Source organism: Maniola hyperantus, chromosome 14, assembly GCF_902806685.2.
Source record: "Maniola hyperantus chromosome 14, iAphHyp1.2, whole genome shotgun sequence".
NCBI lineage: Eukaryota > Metazoa > Arthropoda > Insecta > Lepidoptera > Nymphalidae > Maniola > Maniola hyperantus.
In genome coordinates, this window is record NC_048549.1 from 5,933,938 (window position 1) to 5,941,536 (window position 7,599).

Here is a 7,599-nt window from a genome sequence, read left to right on the forward strand (position 1 = left end):
TGCTCTGAAAAGAGTGATTTTGACGGCTACAGAACAACGAGCAAACCTGCGGACGATCATGTTCGCCCTAACAGACAACGCCCTGCGTTCTCTCTCTATATCTGCATCGTCTTTCAGGTCAGAGGATATAACATGCCCCAGGTATTTAAACTGCTCCACTCTCTCCACACACTTCTATTATTATATTATTACTATTTTATAACTATTTCCGAGAGCTACATTACAGTTTAGTTCACTTTGGTTTTACCATTTATAACACCCACTCGCCACGCCACATACTACTCTGCCACAACTGCCAAAAATATCTAATAGAATTCTGTTTTCAAAGAAAATAGTTCCTCACAACATAATTAAGTACGCGACAGGTCGAGATGGAAATCGGGGTAGGGCTGCCTCGCACACCCGCACAGCTCCCGCGCTAACCCTGTGCGGGATAGCGCGGGTGACGTGCGGGTGTGCGGGGTGTTCCCCCGCCTCATACCCCGAGTGCTATCTCGACCTGTCACGTAATATGCCTATGGCCTACCTATTGTATCCGGAAGCAATTAGCTATAACACTTTTACAAATAATTTACGACTGTACATTGCCTTTGCCACATTGCAATTTCATTTTAGTAAAAGGTCTAAAAAATCGCTATATATTATATTATATTATATAATATATTATATATATTATATTATTATATACCTATATTATACACTACTCAAAGGATGATAATTTTATAATTAGGTACTCTACATAATATTTATTTTGATAAACTAAGATATATTTAGTGTCAACAGGCAGCTAAGTTTGAAAATCGGGGCAATTTTAAATTAAAGAATTCGATGGGTCGCAATCATGGATGGATATTTCTTACGCAAAGGATCAACCTGGCTGTCCAGCGCGTAAATGCAGCCACTATTCTTGGCACCATTCCACGAGAGATGATTTGTACAGCTAATTAGATATGATAACTTTAAGATTTATTGCAAAATTTTGACAATTAAATATTTAAATATTCACTTTTATATACATACCAGATGATGCCTGCGACTTCGTCCGCGTGGCATTAGGTTTTTAAAATCCCATGGGAACTCTTTGATTTTCCGGGATAAAAATTAGGTAGCCTATGTCCTTCCCCGGGATCCAAGCTATCTCTGTACCAAATTTCGTCAAAATCGGTTGAACGGTTGCCGTGAAAAGCTAGTAGACAGACAGGCACACTTTAACATTTATAATATTAGTATGTATATAGGAAGACTGAGTTGTGCGAATTTTACAGCAGTTTTAAGGCCATGTTGGGTAAAAACCTGTTACGTTAGACCTGTTGCCTACGGTTGGCCTAGTTGTAGCACAGGTGAAGTCAGGTGAAGTGCCTTTGTTCGCGCCGTCCGATCAATATCCGCTTCCCTTACCAAACGCACTCCTCGCTTTAACAATGCCGATTTAGCTTCTGTATCTGATAAAGCTTTTATATCGAGGTAGATCTGGTTCACTTTAATTAGCGCTTGCACGTGTCGACTTGCAAGGTTATTTTTAAGGTTCCGTACCTAAAACGAAAAATAGATACCCTTATCTAAAAAGATCACTTGTTGTCTGTCTGTCTGACTGTCTGTTCGGCTATTATGTCTGTCAAAAAACCTATAGGGTACTTCCCATTGACTTAGAATCATGAAATATAGGTAGGTCCATAGTGGCCTCGCTATGGGTAGGTTCTTCTAGGTCTTAAGACAAGTCCGTCATTAAATTCCAGTGTTCTACTTAAAAGTGTTAGGTATAACTTGTGCGACATATTGTACTTTGCCTAACATCCACTACCTACCATCTAACTAGCTTATGACAATTTTAAGAAGCTTTTATATTAAACCGCGACTTCATTTATGTGGATTTAGATTATGTGAATTTTTAATTTATTGGCTGCAATCAGACCTGCTGGCAAGTGATGATGCAGCCTAAAATGGAGCGCTCTTGCCTATAGAAGATGCCTATTCACTCTTGACTTAAAGATACTAAAGAGGTATTAAAAGTGGAGGGGGAAACTTATTCCGGAAGGGTACCTTTTCCATATCCTAGGCGTTCGAATAATTTAGAAACTAGGAAGCAAATCGCTTGATACATGTCCGTGGAATTTTGACTACGTATGAGTGCAGACCTTGACGATGCCTTGCAGTACTTACGATAGATAGTAGAAAGGTGAATGAGTAGGAGAATTTTAACGATCCTATTATATTTATCAATATCCTTTTTTAGTGGGGGCTTTAGTGGGTACATTATAGAGAAACCCACATGCAAAACTTTCTAGATTGCAGCAAGAGTTGAAGTTAAACTAGTTGAAGCAGTTTGAGCTATAAATTGATATGTACAACAGTTTCCATTTTTAGGGTTCCATACCCGAAGGGCGTTAACCGGGCCCTATTCCTCCTCGGGCTGTCCGTCTGAATGAGAGAAAGAGAAAGAAAAAGAAAAAAGACTTTAAATTTTCACAGAATGTGTATTTCTATTGCCACTGTAACAACAAATAGTAAAAATTTCAAATTAAAAAATGGTGTTATTTCTTAAGTACGATGATACGCAACCTTTCGTGTGCGAGTCTGACTCGCACTTGACCAATTTTTTTATATGTATAGGTAGATAGCACTTATATAAATTTCTTCAATTTATTTGGTCTTGGGTGGTGCAAGTTCTTGAATAAACATAGCATTAGCATCGTTAGAGAAGTGAGAACGTCATCTTACTTAGTGCTTGTAGAACTTGTAGACGCAATGCCTACGGCTCCTACGAGGCTCTACAATCTTTAAGGCCCGGGTCACGACTGACGTACATAAATTGGAACAGCTCCAGGCCTACATTCTCATTGATTGAGCCTTCTCCTTACAACTTACTAAAAGCCTTAGCAAATAAGTTTTATTAACCGAATACTGTGACCTATTACTAACTTTGAACCTTTATCCTATGTCAATGCTTTGAACTTATTGGCAAAGGTTTTTTATTAATGAAGATAAGGCTTGAAAAAGTCATATAGCTGCACATCTATTATTTGCTTTTAAAAATAATTGAGCTACTTACCTCGTATAAAAAACTTTAAGACTCCTTCAAGTTGGTCAGGTTATGTCAGTATGATATTTAGATGCTACCAATGCACAATACATACTCAATAAATAGTAATACACATATTATTTTCACTGTACACGTACATATCAACAACAGATCACTGAATATCACACTGGCATACATACTTGACACCTGTAAAGTTTTGGCTACATACCTACTTCTGGTACATATCTACCGACTTAAGATACTACCAGATATATCACCACTCGAATAAATGCCAAAGCTAAATTATCATCATGATCAACCCATCGCCGGCTCACTACAGAGCACGAGTTACCTCTGAAAGTGAGAAGAGTTTTAGCCATAGTCTACCACGCCGGACAAGTGCAGATTGGCAGATTTCACACACCTTTGAGGACATTATGGAGAGCTCTCAGGCATGCAAGTTTCCTCACGATGTTTCCATCACCATTAAAGCTAGTGATATATAATTACAATGCACATAACTCCGAAAAGTTGAGGTGCGTGTCCGCGGGATCGAACCCCCGACCACCGATTAGGAGGCGGACGTCCTAACCACTAGGCTATCAAAGCTACATAAATACTATTAAACGACTTGTGACAATGGGATAAGATTGCCTTGCCTAGCCGAACAAAACAAGCTCATATAAGTGGTAACTGGTACAAAAACAATAGGCAGGTACCTACCTAATATAACCTCGAGAATTAATTATAAGACGTATAATCGGGTTTTATTCAGAATACGGAGAAGTATAGAGCTTTTCATGAAATGGGTTGGTATATATTCCTGTATGTACATTTTGTTTCTTACTCTTAGTAAATAAAATATGCACTTGCAAATTTTTTGAAACTCTCCCTCCCGTAGTTCAGTTTGAGATAAATTCTTATTTTTATAGAGTTTCCGATATTCGTTTTTGGTTCATTGCATTCCATAGTGTGGAAAACCCACTGAGCAGCTGCTTACTTAAATGAGAGCACTATTGTCGAAATGCTTAGGTAATTAATATACTAGATACTTACTTAGTTCTGTATAGCAAAATGAAAATACCCATCTACATGAATCAATGCAAAAAAATTCACTGGAATTATTTTCACAGTATTCGTGCATAGTTACCTACTCACACTATGCTTAGGACTTATTGTTGAAAATACTTATCTCTAAATAGTTTATTACCAGCCAAATTCGTTACCCGTACCTTTGCCAAACGTTGAGTTTTCGAGTGTCTTAGTTGCGAAAATGGGTCACTAACTGTCATGCACTTACACGAATCGATGCAAATTCATGCACGGCGCTCGTGTACAGTGCTGTCTATATGTAATTTCACTTTGAAATTTAAATATTCACACCTTTCCCGAAAAGGTTTTTCGTGAATACGGGGACGGGCCGAGCCTTATAAAGCTTTCTCTGAGTGACACTTACTAAAGACTGGACTGGAGTAGAATGATGTTTGCCTCCTCGTGTGACCTTGAGGAGGAGGATTCGTCGAGGAGGTGAATAAGTCTCTTATCGACTCCAAGTCCACGTGAACGTAGGCTTGTACAGAATTACCAAGGCACCTTAATCAGTCTGATGAAAGTAACGGGTTATATGGTTGCACTACACGATCACTGCAAACAAGTTGCACAATAACGAAACTAGACCCCGGGCGAATATCGAGCGAACACCGGTCGGATGGGTATACGAGTGTCCGAGTTAGCACGCGATCGTCTTTTCACGTATGGTACGCGACTGGGATGCAGGGAGCGAGCAGAGCAGCGCACGGTCGCGAGCGGGCCGGTGCAGGCCGACTGTGCGCTACCGCTATTTTGCGCTCGCTGTTCGCCGCCCGCCCCGCACTCAGCCGCCCAGAGCTTTTTCTGCGCAACGCAAAAATAACTAATATATTTCTTTCTTTCACAACGATTCTCATTATACGCTTTAATATTAACAAGTAGTGTACTTCCAATGTAGAATTAAGTAATAATATTCTATACTATTAAGTACGTGTTGAAATTGCATGAAGAATACTACAAAAAATAACAGTAGGTAGCTATTATTGGACAAAAGCAGATACTTTGCAGATTTCTATGGTTTACAAGGAACTACAAGATTAATTTGCTACAATCCAACCAAAACAGACAAAGTGTGGCGCAACGTGCAGATGTGATATGCACTGCCCGCCCTCTTACTACTAAAGAAGCAGGAAAAGCAAGCAATACACATATTATACAAACAATAGTACACAAACGCACGTTTCACACCAACACAGGAGCATCCTCAGGAGCGGATGTCCATGTTCCACGTCATAATAGCTATCAGCATGCCAAAATATTTCAGCCCGATCCGCCCAGTAGTTTGAGTTGTGCGTTGGTCATCAATCAGTCAGATCAGTCAGTCAGTCAGTCAACTTTTTCTTTTATATATATTATATTAAGTACAGTGGAAACTCGATTTACCGGACTAATAATTGTTGTCGTTAGGGATTCGGATAATTGAAAATACGGATAATCGAATTTATGGAGAAAAGCCGGTTTTGTGTATATTATGTAGTTCACTATAATACTACTTAGTTTCAATTTTCAAAGTAAGATAACTTACTATACCAAGTGGGATATCATATGAAAGGGCTCTGCCTGTACATTCTAAAACAGATTTTTATTTATTTTTATGCATAATAGTTTTTGATTTATAGTACAAAATGGCGGAAAAAATACCCGAGTATGGAACCCTCGGTGGGCGAGTCTGACTCGCACTTGGCCGAACAATTTTCGGTTGGTAGTCCGGATAATCGCGAATCCGTATGACTGAGGGCCGGATAATCGAGTTTCTACTGTATATAGATTGTGGAGTCTACATCTCCGTTTGCTTCTTTAATAGTGGGAGGGCGGGCGTCGCATCCTGCACGTTACAACGTGTACCTAGGTACACCTAGTATACCTTCCATACAAAGTCTGTTTGGGGCGGATTTGGTGTTGTAAATTAGGTAAATATTAGTACCTAGACCTACCTATATGTTAAATAAGTTTTAACAGTTTAGGTTTACTCATAGAGTTAGAGATAACCACATCACTGGGTTTACTACATAAAAGTACAATCGTTACTTAAATTAAAAGAAACATAAAAATGACTAGCTTATGTTCGTGACTTCGTCCGTGTGGACTACACTAATTTCAAACCCCTGTTATTCCTCGTCAGGGGTTGAATTTTTAAAAATCCTTTCTTAGCGGATGCCTACGTCATAATAGCTATCTGCATGCTGAATTTCAGCCCGATCCGTCCATTAGTTTGAGCTGTGCGTTGATAGATCAGTCAGTCAGTCGGTTAGTCAGCTTTTCCATTTATATAATACACTAGCTTATGCTCGCGACTTCGTCCGCGTGGAGTACACAAATTTCAAACTCCTATTTCATCCCCTTAGGGATTGAATTTTCAAAAATCCTTTCTTAGCGGATGCTTACGTCATAATAGCTAACTGCATGCCAAATTTCAGCCCGATCCGTCCAGTAGTTTAAGCTGTACGTTGATAGATCAGTCAGTCAGTCAGTCACCTTTTCCTTTTATATATACATATTATGATTACAGATTAAGCTTGCAGTTCATTGCATTAAGTAGGTAAATATCAGTACGGTCTATGTTAAATAAGTTACAGTTTAGTTTTAGGTACTACATAAAAGTAATAATAATAATAAATTATTTATTATATGATATAATATCTGTCCCGGCTTTACTCACGTGTTTAGTAGACGTTAGCTCGACTAGTTTCGAACCCATCCGGTTGTGACACAACCGCGGCGCGTGCGCGAACTGACTCCCTTGAAAAAGGACCCCGGATGGGTTCGAAACTAGTCGGGCTACCGTCGACTAAACACGTGAGTAAAGCCGGGACAGATATTATATATAATGGAAATCACTCACGATAGTTTAAACCCTAAAATTATTTATTGATCAAAAACATAGGTACCTACCTACAATTATATATACTTACTTACTTGTACATAATAACATACCAATTTGTTAAGTAGGTATACAGAAATACCGACTGTCCCTAAGCTAGGTATACACCTGAGACAGTCACTTAAAAGAGACTTATAATAGTAGATTGGGGCTGATTCTCTTGTACACAATCTCTAAGCTAAACTAAATTAACGGGTCTAAATCTAGTGTTATCCTTTTCCGCAAGCAACATTATGAAAGGGATAGCACGTGTCATTTTAGTTTAGTTTAGAGATTGTGTACAACGGAATTAGCCACATTATTCAACACGGGGGTAATGGAATGTCTTATGTCACGGGCGCCGGGATTAATCCCAAGCGTAACGAGGGATTCTATGTAACTCCCGAGCGTGCCCAAGATAAGACAGTATTATTTACCCCCAAGTTCAATACTCTGTTTATCACACCTCGCAAGACAATAAAATCAAAATCTTCGTACCTATGCTTAAATAAGTATGTACCTACCTTTTTTGTCTTTAGAAGTTTCTGGGAGCAAATCTTTTATTACCTACACTTTGAGCATTAATAGTGTCCGGACTTAAATTAAAGCTTATTTTTTCATTTCTAACTAG

General features: G+C 38.9%; 1 protein-coding gene across 9 annotated transcripts in view; it reads right to left on the minus strand.

The window, feature by feature from the left end:
• Shab (Shaker cognate b) overlaps nucleotides 1–4,864 on the minus strand; it is a 54,866-nt gene extending 50,002 nt beyond the window's left edge. For 6 of the 9 annotated variants that reach the window (XM_069502901.1, XM_069502908.1, XM_069502907.1 and 3 more), the window contains exon 1: nucleotides 4,476–4,864. The gene's annotated coding sequence lies outside the window, so the exon portion shown is untranslated. Of the gene's footprint in view, nucleotides 1–4,251; nucleotides 4,380–4,475 lie in introns of those variants that run through there. The other 3 variants (XM_069502902.1, XM_034975619.2, XM_069502904.1) reach the window with 3 other exon arrangements.
• Between the last annotated feature and the right edge of the window lie 2,735 nt (nucleotides 4,865–7,599).